General features: G+C 36.8%; 1 protein-coding gene across 4 annotated transcripts in view; it reads left to right on the top strand.

Annotated features, from left to right (window-relative positions):
• Window positions 1-959: 959 nt before the first annotated feature.
• LOC129580559 (uncharacterized) overlaps window positions 960-21,960 on the top strand; it is a 32,813-nt gene continuing 11,812 nt past the window's right edge. Inside the window, exons 1-2 of one of the 4 annotated variants that reach the window (XM_055471098.1) lie at window positions 960-1,107; window positions 2,930-3,312. The gene's annotated coding sequence lies outside the window, so the exon portion shown is untranslated. Of the gene's footprint in view, window positions 2,130-2,182; window positions 2,318-2,929; window positions 3,313-21,960 lie in introns of those variants that run through there. The other 3 variants (XM_055471099.1, XM_055471101.1, XM_055471100.1) reach the window with 3 other exon arrangements.

Below are 21,960 nucleotides of genomic sequence, written 5' to 3'. Positions count from 1 at the left end.
TGAAGCCGCATCGATCAACGGACCAAATTCAGCTAAAATCAACGAGAAAAAAAGCAGCACTTAACAGCAGCGGCAGCAGCAACTGCGGTGACGTTTCCGTTTGCCCGCATTTGCCTCATGTGTGCCGAATGTAATGATTGCTATTATCTATTTCATTGTTTGTGTGTTTTCATTCCACGTTTCAGTCCGGCCAATATATCAAATCCCATGCCACACTCTACGTTCATTATATTCACTCTCTATCCTATGCGTGTCGGACGGTGTGAATACACAAACCTAATACACATCGAGCCTTGCCGCTGCTCTCGTATTCTGCACGCGATCACACCGCGCTCACAATGGGTTATAGTGTGAGTAAGACTGAGTGAGACTTAGCTATTTCCACCTGTGTGACGTCATCGCGTCATTTGAGCGAGAAACAAAATATAAACGACGATTCCACACAAAATCTTTCTTCGTTATTTTCCACGGAGCCGATGATTTTTCTGGGTCTAATCGATGTGCTGTAACGAGTACTACAAAAATTACCAGGGTTTGAAGGCTGCCAGACAGATTCTGAAAAATCGAAAAAACTAAAAAAAAAGTGTGGAGAAAACCCATATATTTTTGTTACTCGCTCAAACGATGTGGTTAAGTCAGACAGGTGGAAATGGCATCATTCAGAATTTAGATGGAATCGAAAGTCCAATGCAACTTTCATTTGATGTGGCGTGGAATCGTCGATATATCGTATAGTACGATTCATATTAGCTCAACTAAGGTAATATGAATAGAGCGAACAGACGAAACAGATAACCGCAACAACAAAACAACAGGCAGCAGCGCCAACGTTTACGTATACTCCAGCGTGTTGTTGGCATTTTTTTCTGTATTCATCTCTCTCTCACTCTCTGGAAGTGTAGCGAAACCGCGCGCAAACGAGAGTATTGTTGTATGGTTTTTCGCAGCGAAAAAAAGCTGAAATCGACAGTAGAGTACAGGTATTCGAACAGTGAGCAGCACCAAAACGTGTGCGCTGTTGAACCGTTGCTGTTGAGCAACGAATTTTATACACGACATATACAAAAATATACAGTGAAGCGAGAGTCACCAGCTCCATTTGATTTGGTTAGTTTTGATTTGACGTTTTTTTTCTTTCTCTTAGATTTCTTCGTTTAGATTCGTTGTTTGTGTGAATGATAAATGGTTTGGTATTTGAAGTGGTTTGATAGTGTAATTGGTCAAATCAACGACGAGATTGAAGAGTCTAATTCAATTAAAAGTTCTACATCAATGAAAAGTGCTAAATTACCATGTTCAACAATTAATCAAGACATCACGAAACTTCAAAGCAAGAAAAACGTCACATGAAATTCCCATACACGAGTTCATATTGTGATAGTGTGAAAACATTTGTTTTGTGATAAAAAGTGAATTTGGAAATGAAATAAAAAAATATTAGAAATTGTCTATTCCAAAATGGAAACAGATAAAAATCGAGCCGAAAAATTAAAATTACAAATCAGTTTATCAGTATGCAGTGATGAGTGTGGAGCACTTTCGAAATCATGATATTTATTTGGTCGCTGTGCCATCGAAATTCATTTAAAAAACATAAAAAAATTAACTTTCGATCGAACAATTTTAATCGCACAGAGAAATACCCATTAAAATTGATGTGTATTTTTCATTGTTTCACTTCGTTTGCGAAGATGAAGCGCTGGAATTGTTGAAGCTATTCAAGCGCTTGAACAATTCATACTCGCCGAAAGTTCGTCATTGTATTTCAAATGTGATGATGTGATGAAGTGAAAAAGCTAACACACATTAGAAACGTATTGTAATATTTGCTCCGTATTTGCGAGCAAACAAGAGCACTCAAATCTACATAACAATTCGAAATGAAAACAAACAATCTCCAAAAGCCACACACAATCAAGCATACGAGAGCGAACTGCTGCACTACCTTTTACAAAGAGATGAAACGAGCGGACGCAAACGAGAAGACAATGAAACGAAAATATACTATGCGGCTAAAATGTGTGTTTCGTAATAATTTGCCGAAAAAAATACACAACACACTCACGAGTATATCATATGGTTTTTCTTATTTTCATTGCAATGAAATTCGACGAAAGCCTAACCGATCGGTGAGTGCTCGCTTTTCTCTGTGTGTGTCTGTGTGTACCGAAATGATTATGGCATATTGCATAAGAAGCGAGAGCGAACATAACAGCGACCTAAAGCGATATATGCCAACACATTTTATGCAACAAAGAAGTTGGATGAATGAACGAACGTACGAGTAACGATCATAAACACTCTCTTCATGCGCATGGTGTGTACTCATTTCGGTGACCATTTATACAACAACATTCGCCTGGCAATATGGTTTTTCCACAATGGAAACAATTGTGTCCGCTTCGCACAACAAATTCATGCTGGCTGTTTTTTGTTTTGTTTTGCTGTGTGGTACAATATTTGGTTTCTCACTAAAAATATGTCCCTTTGAGCAAAAATTATGGGCTTCATCTCCAGGTTAATTCTCGCAGTCTCTTTTCTTCTCTCTCTCTCTCCCTCTCCTTCTCTCTCTCTCTCTCTCTCTCTCTCTCTCTCTCTCTCTTTCTCTCTCTCTCTGTGTGTGTGTGTGTTTGTGGCGAATTTCGTTGTCATGCACTCGTGAAATATTCACCTGATGCGTCCAGTTTCAATTACACGCGTATTGTTATTGTTGGTTATGCTTCAATGATTTCGAGGCTCTACCTTGAGACTCATTCTGATGTGTTTTTCTTTGTTTGTTTGTTCGTTTCTTGTCTCTCAGTCCGAGTTTGAATGTACAAGATTTTTATGATATTTGAACGCATGATCAAATACCATAAAAACAAACGAATCAAATGGAATCCAGTGGATTTTCCAACTAATTTATTGTATTTTTATGGTCATTTTAAAGTGATTCAAATGCAGCGTGGATCCTGTAACAAGAGATAACAGCGAACATTTAGTGTGATTGCAATAAAATTAAAAAAAAAAAATAAATACGAACGGTTGCCGCCGACTGCGATTCCAACAAAAAAAAAAACGAAACGATTCAGTGTGTTATTTCGATAAACAAATCTGCGGAATAAAACGAAAGACCAGAGAAAATTAAAAAGCGGGCGTAAATAAATATCGAAAATTCTCAGAGAAGTGTTACTAATTTACAATCGAAATTTGTGAACGTTTCATCTTCGAAGCCCGGTATTGAAGTTTTGCAAAACCAACACATCGAGATAATGAGTCATTAACATCGAGACGTTTTTTTGATTTTGGTTTTCTCCACAAAAGACAGAAAAGGTAAGGTCATTCGCTATTTTAACATTTTTAGATTTATAACGCCAACGTTCGCTTCTTGCCGATGAAGTGAGTGGTTTTTTTGTATGTGTCTGTATTGTCGGTTTGACATTTCTCGCCGTTTGACGCTAATTCATTTCAAGAAAAATATGCAAATTTTTTTCGAAATTTTTTCGTTTGCTTTGCATCTTCTCCTCTCATCTCATCCTTTGCGTGTGTGTGTGCACAATGTGTAGATTAGATTATATTATTTGAACGTTCCGAATTCACATTAGTTCATATAAAAATTGAAGCAAACCAAGCACATATGCCCAATAAACAGCTTTAGCTGTTTCATTCGTTGCTTCAATGCATCGTGTGGTCGTCGTTTTGGTTGGCTTTGTTTTACATGAACGCGAATTATGCGAACACTGGCTCCGTATGTGTGCCTGTTGTTGGCACAACAAATAATACCTCGAACCGTTGAACTGTGCGCAACAACAGAGACCCACGCAAAACAACACACTCAAAACGAAATCATAATGTGAACGCACCGAAAAAAGGTGATCATATTTTTTTCCCGGGCTTGTGTGAGGCAAAAACACCGAGAGGAAAGAAAAGAAACAAAGTTTATAATACCACATTTTAATAAAGCAATCGAGTTCATTCTTGTAATTTTTCCGTGGGTTTTAAGTTTAAAACGTATTCAATGCTATTTACGCAAACGCGCTGGAACAAAATGTGGTTTTCAGCGCATTGAATTCGCGCGCGAACGAATGAGAGGCGAATACGCAATTTTGCAAAATGACTAGATTCATACTACAAAGGTCAGTAGCTTACCTACACTCCACTCCACCAACGAACAGTCGGAGTGTGCCTTTGTCTTTTTGTTATATTCAATTAAAAGCGACAGCAACACAAGGAGAGGAGATAGAGAGGAAAAAACACAACCACTCACGGCACCATTGAAATGTTCTTGGTGCTTGACTTTGCAGGAGAGTCGAAAAAAACCATTAAACGATTTTTGACCCACAGCTAGAAAAGCACGCACAAGTGGGATTCTGATTGTCATTTTCAACACCAACCGTTTGCTCTTCACGTGGAGTATTTGTTTTCGTGTGCTTAATGTCCGAGCCGAAATGACGCTGACCATTGCTCAAAACTTATGACAGTCGTCAGATTTGAATTCATTCGAAATCCACACACGCATTCCCCAAATGGCAATCTACTCAAATATTCGATTTCAACTCAATGTGCCGTTAGACACGCGAATGATTCAAAAGGGAAATAAAAACAAATCTATTGCTTCAAATCAATTTAAAACGCTGGAAAATTTTCCGATAAAATTTGAATTCTGGCGGAACTGTAAACTGAATAGAATCGTGTAATTCCGGTACAAAAGCGCTGGTAAAAGCCCATTTCGCATCTCTTTTATTTTCTTTTCTTTCTTTCTCATTTTATTGAATCGATTCAGTTCAATTGAATTCGTTAAATGCATTGTATACGATGAAAAGAAGCTGAAAAAAGTGGCCAAACAAAAGCTGTGAATTGTTCGGCCAGTTTTATGCAAATTATAGTGAATAATTCCACAATGTTAACACAAATTTTCCATGAAATTTGGTCCAGTTCATTGTTCGCTGTTTACTGTAAAACTGAATTATACATTGCGCCGTTAAAATTGATGTGAACACTTCTTCTTTAGCCGTATTGCAAAATCGATTTTCAACTGTCGCATTCCGCGTTTTCTTGCTCCAGTGTTAACAGTTAAATGTACGAGCACCGCTAATGATTGAATTATTCGCTCCTCCATTAAATTATCTGTTTTAATGCGGCAAAACTCATAGAATAATTACCATGTTGATGGAAAATTGAAAAAAAAGGCCGACACGGACAAAGACCAGAAATGGTGACCAAACAACGGCAAAATATGAGAAAAACAGCAATTTTCTAACCGATTGCTCAACACTAGTCAGATTCCGATTACGCGATTCTTTCATACGCTGTAAACACACAAATAATGTATATATTGATGACCGTTGCGCACAACAGCATCACACGGTTACGCTTTCTTTCTGACAACTAGGTTGCTACCTGAAAGAAGTCGTTTCACTCATCACATCCCATTGAAGATGCGCATCTTTTGACGACGGAACGGAAGAATAAAACACAACCGCACACTTGAAAACACGTCCAATTCTCAGTCTAAGTAGCCTCATAACAAGTTACAACACTTTTCAAGAATTAATTTGTATGGAGATACAAAACGATGCTCGGTGTAACGATGTTTTGGTCTGTGTTGAGAACAACACTTGAAAACGTTTTAATAAGCCTTTGGTCATTTCGTGCGCACGATAATAGCTTAAGCTGAACGTATGCCGCATTTGAACTACAATAAAATATGTTTTATTTTAAAAGCCGACAAAATGAGATTTTTTTTACTGCCATCGCTGTCTAAGCCCTTATGTGTAGCTACTTTAAGAACGCTGAAATTTAGGTAATAAAATCATTTTGAAAACGTCTTTATGAACGAAGAAAACATTAAATCAAACCGGATCAATCAAAATTCCTTTCACAAAGCCACAGCAAAAGACTAGCCACATAAGACGCGATGCGGACCCAAATGGAAATTATTAAAAATATCTCCGTTTTGCATCTTTATGCGCTAATCGTATTAATTTTCATGCTATTTATACATTTTATTGCGTCGTTTACACTTTTGCGTAGCCGATCAATTATTATTATGGATACACACCATCATCATTTATCACAAAAATCCTTTCTCTTTTTCTTTACGTTTTAAATCGTTTTTCACCAGCGATGTAAACTACCAGAACAAAAAGCGTATTTCACAGCGTCAGACGATGCTGATGTGTGCAAAGTGCACCAAAACCTCATCGAAATAGCACATTGATCATCATCGTTTTTCTTGAGGTCTGGTTGCTGGTTGCGACAATTGATGTGCGGTTTTCGGTTTTCATAATATTTTGTAATCAATCAACTCAAAATAAGTTGTTTTTCTTTTATACCAACGGAAAGACGTTGACCAAAGAAACGAAGATGAAAACCGCATGTTTGATTTGTACATTTATCGTTTTTGGTTTTGGCATCTTTCAAATTGTTCTTTGCAAACAGCGTAAAGAAGAGATTGGGTTCAAGGTTTAAGCCGTTTAAAAATGTAATTAAGATGAGTGCAATGAATTGAGCTGCGAATCGCAAAAAGGAACGAAAAGCAAACACAAACACACACAAACTGGTTTTCTGATTAGCATTTGTGCTTTTTGAGCTTGTCTCTGATGAGAGAGTTCAGTATGGAATTGCAAATATGCCTAAACTTTACTTAAACTCATTTGAGTTCAAGTGATTAAAATGTCGCACGCTCTTCATGTGTCGGCTTTGGCTTGTAACCCCAAATGTAAAACATCACCAAACAAAATTTATCTCAAAATGGGATTTACAATTTTTTACTGTCAAAATCGCGCGGAACTTTAGAATAAGAATAAAAACTGTCAGAGAGTGGAATTATAAGTAGTTTTAATTCAATTTGTGGTCTTTGGATCGAAACTTTTGTTGGAAATGCTCTACACACTCAATATTATAGCGACATCTATTATTAAAATAGCTTGTAGTAAATGCATTTATAGCATTTCCCTGTAGTTGCGATGTTTCCTATTAAGTTCCCTTGTAGTACTGACACATTCATGTTTGACACTTGTTAACTACATACCACAGGGGAATTTAATAGGTAACATCGCAACTACAGTGAAATGCTATGAATGCGTTTACTACAAGCTATTTTAATAATAGATGTCGCTATAATATTGAGTGTGTATATATGAATAAACAATTAGTTCAAAAAACGCTTTGAAATAATTTTAAAAGCATATTAACCAACAACAAAATCATATAAACTAACGATGAAAAGATTGGTTTAATTAATTACGTAGAATTGATGAATGATCAATCGGTTTTCGTGACTAACTCATGTGGCTTCAATTGAATCGTCTTTTATTTTTTGTACATCCATATTACCAAAAGGAGATATTTTTTTTCTTCGTATTAGAAAAGGAAGTTTTTGTATTTTATCAATGATTCTCTCAAATTTCAATCTACACAAAAACTGTATAAATTCAACCCAATTTTTTCTTGTTTCTGGCACGTGTATTGAATATGTCCAATGTACAATGTGCATATCTTATAAGCTACCAAAGAAAATCAGATGCACGTTATCTGTGTAATTTCAATATGATTTAGAACACGCAAGAAATTCGACTATAAAAATGATCGCTTGGAATTATGAAACCGTAGTCAGTTTTGATTTTGATACAGTGACTTTTAACAATGGCTTTGTATACTTGTCTGTTGGCGATTTGCCATCTAATTTCGAATTTTGGTACAATTTTGTCGAATGAGGTGCAATTCGATCGTATTGAATTATTAAATTCAACATATTCCGAAGGAATCTACAATGTGTGAATGTTCAGAGTTACTAAAACCAATCGCACCACGTACGTTGTGAATTTGGAATATGACCTTTTCGTCGACTATGACAAAAATTTTGAAATGGAAGTGAAGTTCTATTACAATCGATTAAATAAAAACCAATATAATTTGTCTCCAATACGGGTTCCTCGAAGCTCTTACTGTGCTACAATGAAGAAATTTTATAAAATGATTATAACTTCTGCAACGAAAAATGTCACCAAAATTGGGCGTTGGAGTTCTACCAATATCATAATAGTGTTTAGTAACATAATTATGTTTTGGAAAAACGGTGAAAAAGATAAAAACGATATAAGGAAGATAAACTCAAGAAATTAATCAACATTTTGTACATTTATTTGCATAATGTGGCTAAAATAAATTTTCAATTTGTCTGAAAGTTGTATCAATTCGATATTTGTGATCATTTGGATGTCTCAGAAATGTCCTTTTATGTGTCTGTACACATAAACAACACCACAAATAATGTAAAAAATCGCCACGTATCTTACATGCGATCTAAAAATGAAATATATATTCAAATAAAATACGCATTTGGTGAAATAGAACAAAACGACTTTCTTCTATCATCCATACATCGCAAATAAATGTGTGACATCAAACGGCAAATTGCTGTCGCATTCCAGCGCTAAGCGAAATGACTCACTCCAGTTTAGAATTTTGATGATTTTTTTCCATTTCTCATTTGTTCAACGGGTTTCGTGAATTTATGAATTTGAAACTCATTAGTATGCAAGATACAACGGGTTTCAGCCAATGACAAACCGAATTTCAAATGAAATGCTTCACGCGTCATAATTCCATTTGATAAAACGGCACAGACATGTGAACAATGTGACATTGAAAATGACACAAACACACAATCGATTATTATGTATTATTGCCATTCGCCACAAATGCTATTCACTCCATGGCTAAAATGTTTGCATTTATTGTTTAGAGATTGGATTTTTGCGCTGAAAATCGTCTTAGAAACGGGAAGAATCTGTTTTTTTTGTCGTATAGTAAGTGAGAAGACGTATGAAATTTTTTGAACAAATAAAAGATTCTGCATACCATGATAATGTATACATCAAAAGGCTTTTAGCGCGCGAGACAAGAAAAAACAGCATGAAATATGATCGTTGAAATTTTTCAACGCGATTATCAAAAAATTCGTGAAAATTAATGAGAATGAGATTGAGAACATCTGCCATTTGGCCAAACACAATCGCAATCATTAATAACATTTGCCCAAAAAAACATAGTTCGAAACGGCAAACGAAATCTCCATGATGTCATTTTCGTTCGTGGCCAGAGCAATCGCTGTAAAATATTGGTTTTTATGAGGCGAAGACGAAACGGCAAAATAAATAACATAAACTTTGCAGTTTGGCATTTTCCGTTTGTTGTTTGCCAAGCATACACAGACACACACTGTATGGAACTTGGCGATACACCTCAATTTGTTGCGATTGTTAATGCCATTCGGCGACTGTCTCTCATTTGTGTGTATCGTTCAACATGCCTGCTTTTATCAAACCATATTTAATCAGCAAATAATAAGACGAGGTTCAGGTTTTTTCGAGTGTGTCCACTTTCTGCACACCGACACAACAAATAATTCTCTGGCCATTTAATGCCGCAAGCGGTTCCGTTCAAATTAATGTGCACTGTGACTTCATCACAATAAATCTTACGGTCTTATGGTTTTTCTCCGCGTCACGAATAAGACATTCGCGAAATTCATTTTTTTGTTCTTTGTGTTTGCTGAAGAATGGCAACCGAATTTTTTTTCATTTCGATAAAAGTGACATCAAAATTTGCTACCTGTGAATTCGTAAATATGTGGTTTATTATTCTGCAATGGATTGGAGCGGAAAATGAATTCACAGTTTAAAAACAACACTTTTTACAAGTTTCCATTTTAAAAAACGTGTTTTCTGCGATTCCACTGTTAAATCGCATACCAAATTGAAAACGAAACGTTTTTTTTTCTTCTTAACTCACTCAGTTCTTGGCAATAGAATATATGTATCTTTCGATTGAATACATTTTTTATTTCTATTCGCTTGAAAATGCTGTTGAAGCGAGTTTAATCTCGAACACACCACAACAACAGTCACAATACGGCATGTATCATTCGAATGTGAAACACAAAGATGGATCAATCACAGAGAATTGCCGTTATTTACTTATAAGTCGATTTAATTACTGCACCATTTTAAGGAGTTTTCTAATTAGAAAACAAATAACCGGTTTCATTGAATGTCGAACGCGGTCGAAACAAGTTTTTTTGTTCGTAATGGCACACCAAAAATGAAATTATGCAATAAAATAAATGATCGAAATGGTGATGTGACACCCACTGGAAATATCACTTATACAAATGCAAACACAAGATTGATGTTGGTTATGCAACGAAATATACACGATCGCATCGACAACATACACAAAGCTTTGCAGCGGCACGACTTTATTGTCGCAATCTCTGTGCTCACATCGGTGTGTTATTAATCAATTTTAAAAATACGTGAAAGAAATAACCAAATTACGCATGCTCATCAAGATTGTCACCGATTGGTAACGTCAATCAAGCGAGATGCACGCTCTTGAACACGAATTAACTCGTTTTTTCTTCTTTTTCTTATCTCCATTGCGATGGAAAGCGAAGAAAAGGAGAAAAGAAGAACAAATCACCTTGAAAATTACCACTTGTTTGCGTACACTTGCATAGTGAATTCCTTTTTTTTCACTCGGAGCACACATTTCGCACACAACGAAGGAGGTGCATTGGAAAAATACATCAAATCAAAACTCAAATTGATACTTTGGTCAGAACATAGGTTCTGCATAAAAAGCGGCCGTACGTTGGTTTTTTTCCCACTCTGTAAATCGAAAGACCAGAACAAGAGAGAAACTCAACAAAATTGAATATTGATTGCGTGCCGTCAAGGATTTTGGAACATAACCTTTTTTTGTTGAACTGCTGCTGCTGCCGCTGCTCTTTTTTTCTGGTACAGCAACCGAAATGGTAATTTTAGGTTGTACTCAATTTAAATGACTGATGAAATATTTCGATCACTTGGACCGTAGTCCAAGTTACAACTTTGCCAATTAAATTGAAGCGAAAAAGGGCACACGAACAAAAAACTGCCACGTACGTTTTGGTTTATAGAAAGCAAATACGAACCGAAAAAACGCAAAGATTGCTAATCGATGATTGTTTTGAAAAGCGAATTCTCGCCCAAAATGGGTGTGTGTGTGTGTGTGTGTGTGCTGGTCGAGAACAAAATTCGCATACGATTTTATCGATGGGCTGTTATTTTAATTCAATTACAAATTTCGGGTGTTTGTTTTCGACGTTCATTACATATTAATTAAGTTGGTTTCGAATGTATGCGCGTATTTTGGTATCTTCCATCAACGCGTATCAATTAAAAGTGTTCGTTCGTCCCAACAGCCGCTGGCAAAGTCAAAAGCACGGCAGACGAATTCTTCACTTCGAGTTCTTTCGGTGTCATCAAAACAAATACAATGAGTTCACCCAAATTTCTTTCCCATTTTTTGCATGCCGACACTCGCCGTAATTTTATTTCCATTTTCTTCCAACCATGGCTCAGTGAGTGCTATTATTTTTTACCCATAAATTAACATGAAGAGTGAAACGGGCACTTTTGGCAATTAAAAAAAAAGAACTGTGAATGTTATCTGTAATAATTAATTTGAAAAATGAAATCATCGCATAGAACCGGCGCTGATGAAATGGTTTTTTTGGAGCTTGAGTGAGAGAATCGAAAGTATTGTTTGAAAGGTGTACTTTTCGTGCTCAAAATGAAGAAGAAAAAGAGCGTTAGGCGGGTATGGATGGTAATTTTGTCAGTGTCTCTCGGTATTTCTTTGGATACTTTCCAAAAAATAAAATACACGATGACGGCCGCCATAAATCACTTGTGACTGGTCCACATATATAATTAGATGGACGAACTGCGAAATTAGACAAGGAAATTAATTAGAAACGGCGGAACGTTCAACGAATCGCTTTGCCTGATACAGAAGCCAATGTTTCTAACGGCATTTCGTTGAGAATGTATCGAAAGGTTTTCAAATCCGATCAAAACAACGAGATCGTAATTTGTTTCTTTCGTGACGACTATTTTTTCTCTATTCGAATGACTAAGGCGCTGTGTGATTCTACGTGCGTATCGAACTAATAGAAAATCCATGTTGCGAGCGATTCCCGCGCGGAATTCCGGCTGATTACAGTATTCCGCCTTTTAATTACATCGTCATTAACCGTAAATTACTCTTTATGATAAATAAATTGTTTGAACAACACAATCAGCGATTTGTTTTTGTTTTTGTTTTTATGTGCTCTTCTTGGGATTGCCAGTTCCGAGAAAATGATACGGAGAGGTTTCGCAGCGGTTGATTGTCGCTACATTTGCATTGTTGCGCATGTTCAACCTGTTGCGCTTTATAAAATCTCAACAGAAATCCAACAGTGAGAGAATGTAAACACGGAAACAAATGAAGAATTAAAAGACAGAAAGCATCGTATGAGTTTCCTTTTAAACTGTTCTCTCTACACCTTCTTTTTTTTTGTTTTCTGCGATCGTTGACTTTTATCCACATGTTAAATAATTCTTTTTGTCGCTGTTGATTCAAATTCACATGTCCAATAAGTATACAGATTGTCGATTTTTCTAAGATTGTTTCTCTGCTTTTAATTCCCATCTGTTTTATCGTGGCAAGAAAGAGCCAATGACATTTGTTTGCTTTTAAAAATGGCATTAGCTGCTGTTACACACACACACACTTGGCCTACGAGTGATCGCTGTAAATGGCCTGTGAAATACAATAGAATGAAAGAGAATCGAAGTGAATCTCGGTATTGAATTGACAGTGTTTCAGTCGCTGTGAAGCGGAAGATAGGTGAAAATTCATTGTATCGTTGTCATTACACACGTACAAACGGTGTGTCTCTGCCACTTTTTTCTTCTCCACCTTTTCGAATCGACTTCTTTTCATTCCTCCGTCTTACGCGAGTGTTTTGTCTACCAGCTAAATCTTATGCTGCAATCGATCGCCTAGCATCGTGAAATTTCATTCTAAAATGTAATTTTACATTCGACATGTACCGAAGTGATTCTCTCTGGTATTGGACTTTTGACTTTTTCATTTTCTTCTCTTTTAATGTCAGATTTTTAGAAGAGAAAAAAGAAGAAGACCTGACATCTTGGCTACATTTGCGTTTTACTCACTTACAGACAGGAGTAAAAACCACCATTTCTGATTTGTTCACGCGATTGTTTTATCAGCAGAAAAACAACTTCACCAACAGCTTTCAAATGCGAATCGAACCGAAACTACGACGCTTTTTTTGTTTGTTTTTCTCGTGTGTATGGCAGCTACGGGCTTTCCTGTACCATTGTACGACTGGCTGTGCTCTGTTCAGCCGATTTCAACAAATGCACAGCAGACGCTTCATGTTTTTGAAAAAGCGATTTATGTATTATTGTTTTTTTCGTTGGCGGCATTACGATTTCCCACACACACATATGTCGCAACGAGATACAACTTGCTGCTGCTGCTTTTTTTCACATGCAGTTTTTCCGGTACAAGCGTGCAAAAGAACTAATTGCAAGTTCGACATTAAAAAAGGTTTCAAATTAAAAGCATTTTTCCAATTTGCTGATGGGAACCGTAAATTTCGATCGAACAAATCTCGTTCAATCATTTTCATTTTGGCCATATGTTATGTAGACTTTTCACAATCAATTTGAAATGCTCCCGGCTAATTGTGTTCAAATACCGTTTCCATATTGTTATTGGTTCACCTGAGCAATCCACATTCCGTTCTACTTTCAGACATTGACATCCAATTCAAAGGCATTTATCTCGATAAATCGCATCACATTCGATAACACGCACATCGAAACAAAGCAGAAAAAAGGCAAGCCGTGGAGCACCTGAATAAAATTGAATAAATATTTGGTTGGCACATATAAACGAGTGATTACTCTCTATTTGTGCAAACAATAAACAATGCCTACGATCATTAGAATCGCGTTTGCTTTTAATGATCCACATTTACTCTTTCTCTTTCTCTATATCGCTGAAGCACTAGTAAACAGCAATATAATCAATGAGTCGAATTGTGTACGGTCGAATGTTTGGTTGCGTGTACATGTGCGCGAAAAAGTGCGCTTCTCATATTCGCGATGCAATCCAATTAGTACCGGTTGACGGGACACAAACAAACCATTCCAACGAGCCAACTGATTGTTGTATGTGGTAATCATTTAAGGTACAGTGACTCAATGAAGCCCACCACAGCCCTTTCATAATTCGTTTTCAGTTTCAGGTGCATTTATCTGTTTTGTGTAAATAAAAACCACGCATCGATGTATTCAAAGTGATTCATTGTTTTTTTCGTTCAATTGGTTCGCCGTACTGACTCAGTACCACACACACAAATACCCGAATCGATGAACCACAATCAACTATGTAAATAACTTGAAATAGCTCACAACAATTGTAATATTTACACAATTACCTCACCCAATTTTTTATACAACACACACAGAGCAACAATTTTTGTTTTGGAAATCCAGACAATGAATACGAACAGCCGTTTTGATGATGGATGTGTCAGAGTCGGCGATAACGCACATTCTAAGAATAACACCGATGACCCACATCAGTAGACATGACTCCACATAATAAGCAGAATTTTGGTCGCTCTTGTTTTTCATGTACGCAACAAGTAAAAAACACACGCACAATGGAGCACAACAGTGTTCTTGTGTATTGTTGACCAAAGCCGATTCAATTACGCGATTATTTTTGAGTTAAAAACAATGTCGAGATCTTACTCCATTTCACCATTTCAACAGATGCTTTCTTTTTGTTTGTTTGCGCGATATTTTTCATACAAACATCTTAAATGACTGTTTCAATTTGGAACCACTGAAATGCGAATAGTTTGACTGACTTTATCGCGAGTTGTTCATCGGAGTTAGGTTGAAATTAGAACCAAAAGAAGTGGAAGAAGTTGTGCTCAAGAAACCATTTGGCGTTGAAAAAAAGAGTGTTCGACATGAAAACAAATGAGAAGATTGATTCAGTAGGCTTTGAGAAAATGATCGCTAATTTTGATAAGAAGAAAAAAGCAGCCAGGTTGAACATGAACAGTCTCAAAATGAATGCAAACAATCATTTGGGTTAGACACTTCCGTGACTGTTTTTTTGTTGCTACTTAAAATTGGCAGAAACCATACGATCGCAAATGCTTCTCCATGCACCGCAGCTCAAACCAAATCAAACAAACACGACGTGCGTCGTCATACGAAATCAAATTCATAGTCCGAAACCCGATTCGACAGCGTTGCAATAACCGCATCAGACCATTTTCTACCATGAATTCAATTGAAACCGACACTTACCCAATGTCTGCACACAGAACACAATTTTATGTATATAAAATTGAATGTGAACGCGAGAAAAAAAGCAACAACAACAACAACAACATTATAATCCAAAACTGAAAAAAATGGTGAATACATACGTATGTGAACGACTGAGAAACAAACAACGAGCCATACTGCTGCATCGAACGTATGAGATTCGTGTTCAGCTGGTCTGCAACGAAACAACCATTCACAATATACAGCGTATTGACTTTATAATTTGTTTATTGTATGAGTGAGTAAGCTGTTGCTGTCGTTGTTTTTTTCTTCACCCGCCAGACACAACCAGATTTTTGAAAAAGTGAAAGTGAAACTGAACGAGCTTGATGTGTTTATATTGCGCATTGAGCTTGCTTCGGTGCTGCATGGAGAGTGCCCGTATATTTCGTTCCATCGAATCAACAATGAACGCTGTTCGCTCGCATACACATGCTTAAATAAATTAAGTAATTTTAATCTTAACGCCAATTCACCCGATCTATCATGGCATACAATCACGAGAGATTTTCTCGATCAAACACATTCCATTCGTGGAATATACACGTCGAAACAAATCAACATTCGATACGTTTTTCACAGCAAGCAAGCAAAAAAACGACAAAGTTTGTGGTTAATCAAAAGCGAACGTCGAAAGGTATGATCGACTGAGAGTCTTAGTGTGAGATTCGTTTGCGTAATTTAAATTGTGTAATTTGAATTGTAGAAGAGAAAAACAGATGTGGAAGTAGGAAGGAAACGCTTGATAAATATCAACTTTCGCCCCTTGTTTGTAAGTTCTTCGTAACACGCGGAATTTCGGTGAATTGGCTGACTTCCTTCTTGGCATTATGTTTTTACGCAGTTGCAAAAACATTCCATTTTACCATCTAAAACTGGTAATTTTTTTCGCTACTTGAAAATTGATCAGCATCAATTGCGTCGGTTCCTAGAAACAAGCAAATTGTATGTTCAGTTCATCGCATTTGGTGTTAAAGTCCAAAAAAAACAACCAAAACAAAATTATTGCGTGTGTTTCACAACCGTCCACAATTAAATTAAAAACAAAAAACGCAGACATTTATAAAGTCACGCAGGTTGGCGTTTTTTGCATTTCGATCCATCGTCATTTCGTTGGTTTTTCGAAGCAGCGCAACAATGGCCAGTCGACAGTGACGCAATTTACCTTCGGTCTTTGTTGTGGCTTTTTTGCGTAGAGACTTTGTTGCTATATGGCTAAAAATACTGTCCAGCAAATGAGATGCTGAAAATGCAAAATCTAAATGCTTCAATCGAAAAAAAAACGAGTTGGAGGGGGAATGTCAAGCACAAGGTTGTCAACAAAACTTTATGGGTCGTCTGGCTGCAAAATCTCCACAGAGCGTGATAAACCGAGTACAAAATGTATACATATGCAAAGAAATCTAGTGCAAAATCGGTTGATCGTTCGTCAAATAGTGACAAGCGGGGCATTTTCTGAGATTTATCGAGAATATCGCACATTTGTATCAGTGGAGCATATCAAAACCAAATTGCTTCTTCCATTAATAAATTTTTTTAATGCAAATTGCAGGAAAAATGCAATAAATTCCCGCTGTTGTTCGCTCCGTGTGTGTGTGTGACAGGCAAACGTCGAGTTTTGTGCGTTGTAAAGCGTCAAGATTTCGAGAAAAACGTGTATGAGTTTTTTTGCGTCTACATTTTTCTCGTATAAACACATAAATATTTCATTAAAAGATGGATTGTTCGTGAGTGCCGCACGAGTTGTTGGCATAGATGATTCGGAAAAAGGGAGCAATGCCAAGAAGAAACAAAAGCGAAATCGCAAAGAAGTACATGGCATGCAATAGCATTCTCCGCATTAAAAATGCGGTACAGTCCATTCAGACACACACGTACACGCAGACACAAGCACTTGAAAAAGATGGATCACGAGAATGCGCACTTCTTTGGCAGCGAACCATAAAAAATGAAGTGAAAGAGAAAATAAGTGCCAATCAAATGTACAGAGAATCAGAAATATATATCCATAATAACAACAACATTAATAAACGGCTGGAATAATATTGATGTGCGCAAGAATTGAAAACGAAAATGCCGACCGAGAAGCCGAATCGAAAGAAGTAAAAAAAAAACAAACAAGCGCGTACAGCATCGCACAGCACAGACAAATGAGGCTATGATGCCCTTCGGCTTGTATCAACTCTGTCATTATTTTCATGTTTATCTTTTGCGATGGGAACGTTGAATCAGATGAACTACTATTACCACAGCGCATCGCACTCTCATGCGCGCACACACAATAAGCTATGTCAGATTTCTCTGAAACCGGAGGGAAATATGCCATGCACCACACTAGAACACTGCAATTCATATAAATCGTTGTGGGAGCAGCGCTCTCAAATTTCCACATTCATTTTGCTGCTATTTGATGACGACGATCACATGCCATATTCGCTTCAAGCACATGCATTTGTTATGACTGCAAACGGGGCGCACAAATAATGAACATAGCTATTGTATCTACGTTGTCATTGTTTTGAAATTCGTTGTTGGCCATGACGAGATGCGATCAGATATTTTACCCATTTACGATCAATTTTCGGTCGATTTATTTTCCGTTTGTTTATGATCTCCGCTATTGTTTCACTTTGTCCAATATTTCATTCGACAAAAAAAATCGCGACGTCCATCAATACTGAAAATGAAAAATGATGACCTCGGTCGCTATTTCATTGCTAAAGTGTTATAATACCAATCGAAACGTTTCATGTGCGCTGCTAAGCGATCACTATGTGTGCTGTGTTTCAACTAGCCTCCCAATCAAGATTTTGTTCAACAATCACGTAACGAACACACTGAACGTTTCAATTCAGTTCGATTGAATTTGGCTCGTACACAGCCAAACCACATGTTGTTGGAAATGTTTGCGGTTTTTGAGTTTAATGAAATTTCCAGTGAAACGTGAAGAAGTGAAGAGTGAAATCACAACGCACTGAGACACTGTTGAGCTCATCCCACGAGGTCAAAGCGATTTGGTGTCTAATGGTGCGCATTTTAAGCAGGTTTCATTTTAAAATTAATCCATGTGATTTGGAAGAAACACTTTTTCTGCTCGAAATATTGTATGAAATGATTCGCATCTCCGAAATTCAGCCGCTTCGATGAAATTATGCTTCATTATTCATAATTATACTGTGATGATGCTCGGATTTAAAAGATACACTCGACATTTCTGCGATCCCATTTTTATAAACAAAAAATAAGTTAGATGGTTCAAGTGAATTCAGTGATAGAGTGAAAGTGGCGGGATATTCAATGAAATGTCCATTGTTATTAGTCGAGCATAAAAAATGTTTAATTTTCACTTATCCTTACCACCATATGGTCCGAGTGCGAAAATATCAAGATGTAAAAAACACAATAAAATCGTGGAGAAATATTCGCCTAATGATCGTTTGAATGAAATTTCATGTTTTGTGACCAGATTCACAAGGTCTTTTGGGATGAGAAAATGTTATTTTGGAACAATGTTTTTTCTATTTCTTTTTTTTTTTAATTTAAAGCTCAATTGGACCGATGATGATGCTTTGTTTGAGTTGGTTCAGTGACTCTGCACTATTTTACCATTCAATTAAATGATGTAGCATTTAAAAGTCACCTCCAATCGGAATGTCAGAACAATGAAATTATTACTTCTATGACACGATCAAAACGTGTTTTCCTAATCATTTTCCTCGATATTCTTGACTGCCCGAAAATGTCTTGACCCTAATTAAGTATTATTAGAATCGATGACTTAATCGTATTTCCTTTACGTGGCGCAGAAAACAATTTTCGAAGCAACACAAGTCATATCATTTAAATTGAATTCAAATCGTATTTCACAATATTTTGAAGCGAACAGAAAAGATGAAGAATACAAAAGGCGTGTTTTCTGTTGCTTCAAGATTATGGGCTGTTATCGATATTTTCGATCACAAATAATAACTCGTTTGGATCGAGTCGAAGTGTGAGCTTCACACTTCTTGCAAACAATTCCAAATGAATAGAGTTGCACGTTTTTATGCTGTGTACTCTTCTCAAGCTCGACTTGAGCCACCGATAAATCTAATTTTGCTGGCTTGAATACTCAGATATTCTAAATGGAATAGAAACGAAAAACAAAAACTAACAAAGGCATTTCTTTTGTTTGCCACACTCGCGAGCGCGATTTATTAATCTGATTTTACTTTAAAATTTCAACTTCTTTTCTTGTTCAGTGAACTTCAACGATCGAGTTCAAGTTTCACGAAATAGCGTTGAGCAGTGTCGGTGACAGTTGAAGTATATCAACACTTACAGTTGAGATCGACCGTGTGCTTGCGCTTCCGTCAAGTTAGATCATTAGAAGCATCAGCTCGATGCTGGAAACCGTTATAAGATGGGTTTTGTTTTTAACATTTGTGTGAGTGTGTGTCTTTTTTGTTTGTGCTATCGCTACTTCTGAGAACTGATTCCTGTGCCGAGGTCTAATTTTGTATATCATGCTTCAATTTTGTGTGTGTTTTCTGTTTTCATTTTTCTTTTCGGTCGGCATCTTTTTTCACCGTTTTATTCACATTTGACGATGCGCACACCGTTCGCTTCCACAGTTTATTCGATGCCGTAGAACGATTATAGTCGTTCTGTTTCTTTTATTTTTTTTTGTTTTCTCGTTGGATTATAAACAAAAAAAACAGAATTATGAAGAATATAATAATAATAATTATCTGGTTCATCCGAAAAGCGGAGAGAAGAATTTTTGAACGAAAAGCAAACATTTTGAATGCGTGAGAGAATGATTCGGATTCAGCCGAAGAATATCAAATTGGAATTAAATATACAAAACACCAATAAAACAAAAGGAAAAAAAACCTCAAGCGATGCTGCACGCATCATATTCGAGCTGGATGAGCGAAACGAATTTATTTTATTATTTGTATTCATCATACGGTCAAACTGCCTTGCGGCCACTGCGATTCAATGGCGGTCTGAAAAAAATACACACACATGCACAGAAGATCAGCAAATCCAAACCGTTACTGTGTGTTTTGCACCTGCCTGGCGTCAAGTATGTTTATTTCATTTCCCCTTCAATCGAAGAAATGAATCACTTTTTGTCAGCGGCGAAAAGTACATTTCCAATCGTAATAACAATAATAATAAAGTGTGTGCAAAATGATCGTATTGTTTGCGTTGGAAATGAATCCGATGCGTGCACGCTCTTTTCACCTCATTAACGTGCGGATCTCACTTGAGGCGATCACATATAACAATCATCAAAATCCCGTAATTTTGTTTTATTCAGCCGAAATCAAAGCGTTGACCACTGTAGTTTCGAACCATTTTCAAAGATTCACTGAATAACAAAACCGAATTGAACCAAGAAAAAGAAACAGCAGCACACAAAACACACTCGGTGGAAAAGGTATTTCAATAGTTTTGTTCATTAATTCAAACCGCTAATAAGGTATTATTTAATGAGAGTGCGCTCGAGAATTGTATCAGCCTCACTGCGTTGAGTAAAAAGTATAATTGCGTTTCATTTAATCGCAATGTAATCATTTAGTCGGCGATTAGAATTTCCTCTTTGCGAATCGTTTTCATCAAATGTTTCGAAAAATTTACGTTCATTTTCTCGCAATAATTCGTACATGTAGCTTAGCCTGGTTTTGTTATGCGAAGAAAGGTTCATTCGAAAAGAAGACAAACAAAATGTTGTTGCCAGTGCTTTGGTTAGAGTCAGTGGATTACGCAGAAACCACGTTGGAAGCGGCGTCAACAGTTAGCTTAGCGTCAATTATTAGTGTGCTTGCGAAAGTTAGAACCAAAACGATTTGGTATGAAACACACTATTTGGTACTCTATGATTGTACGATGCTTTCGCGGGACGGCGGTGGTGGCGGCTATTCAAACAATAAACAACACAATATCGCAGTACCGAATCTATGCTTCTCAATGGGTTCCACCAACCGTTTCATTTAATTAAAGTAGTAACCCAGTGAGTTTATCGCCTATTTCGTACAGATAGACGAGCGAAAAAAAACATTTTCCATTATTCGAATAACGATGTAATTGCATTTTGTGCGTGCTTTTTGCCTCCCATCGAAACGTGTTCCGTTTTGTGTGGTCAGTGGAAATGTTAAAGGTTTCCAAACACACACACACACATATACCAAATACCGAAAAGATCGATGAGCTAATGCATGAAATGCCAACCCAGAGAGATGCTGAAAAATGAGCAGCGTTGCAGTGCATTGGCGTTGAATAACAGTTGCAAAAATTATTATGCATTTGAGCAAAATGATAAATTGAATGTTAGCGCCAAACGTGTTAAAAATAAAATGATGCGCGCAGCGCGCTGCACCGTATTTTCTGGTTAATGCAGTTACATGGCGACTGGTTTTATGCGCTTTTCTATTCAATGTTTTTGGTTCTGTTCTTTTGACCTAATGTCCTAATCCGTTGAATGTTTCTCTGCGCAATCAATGCAATCGCTAACGGAATTGATGCGCGTCGATTAAATTCATTATCCACTTTTTTTGCAGTACCGGATTCGCCTTTTTTCATGCTCTCATCTTCTTTTGTTTCTGGTGAATGAAAAACATGATGAATCAATCGCTTTGAAAAATGTGTTTCAATCAAATATAATTATTTTTGATTAACTTCTGGATGAAAAAAAAGTGGTCCGCCTGTATTGAATCGAAGCAATTTGATGTTTATC

Source organism: Sitodiplosis mosellana, unplaced genomic scaffold, assembly GCF_009176505.1.
Source record: "Sitodiplosis mosellana isolate CC-2019 unplaced genomic scaffold, AAFC_SMos_1.0 Smas_scaffold_1, whole genome shotgun sequence".
NCBI lineage: Eukaryota > Metazoa > Arthropoda > Insecta > Diptera > Cecidomyiidae > Sitodiplosis > Sitodiplosis mosellana.
Note: the sequence above shows the minus strand (reverse complement) of the source record. Positions and strands in the feature narration are given on the sequence as shown.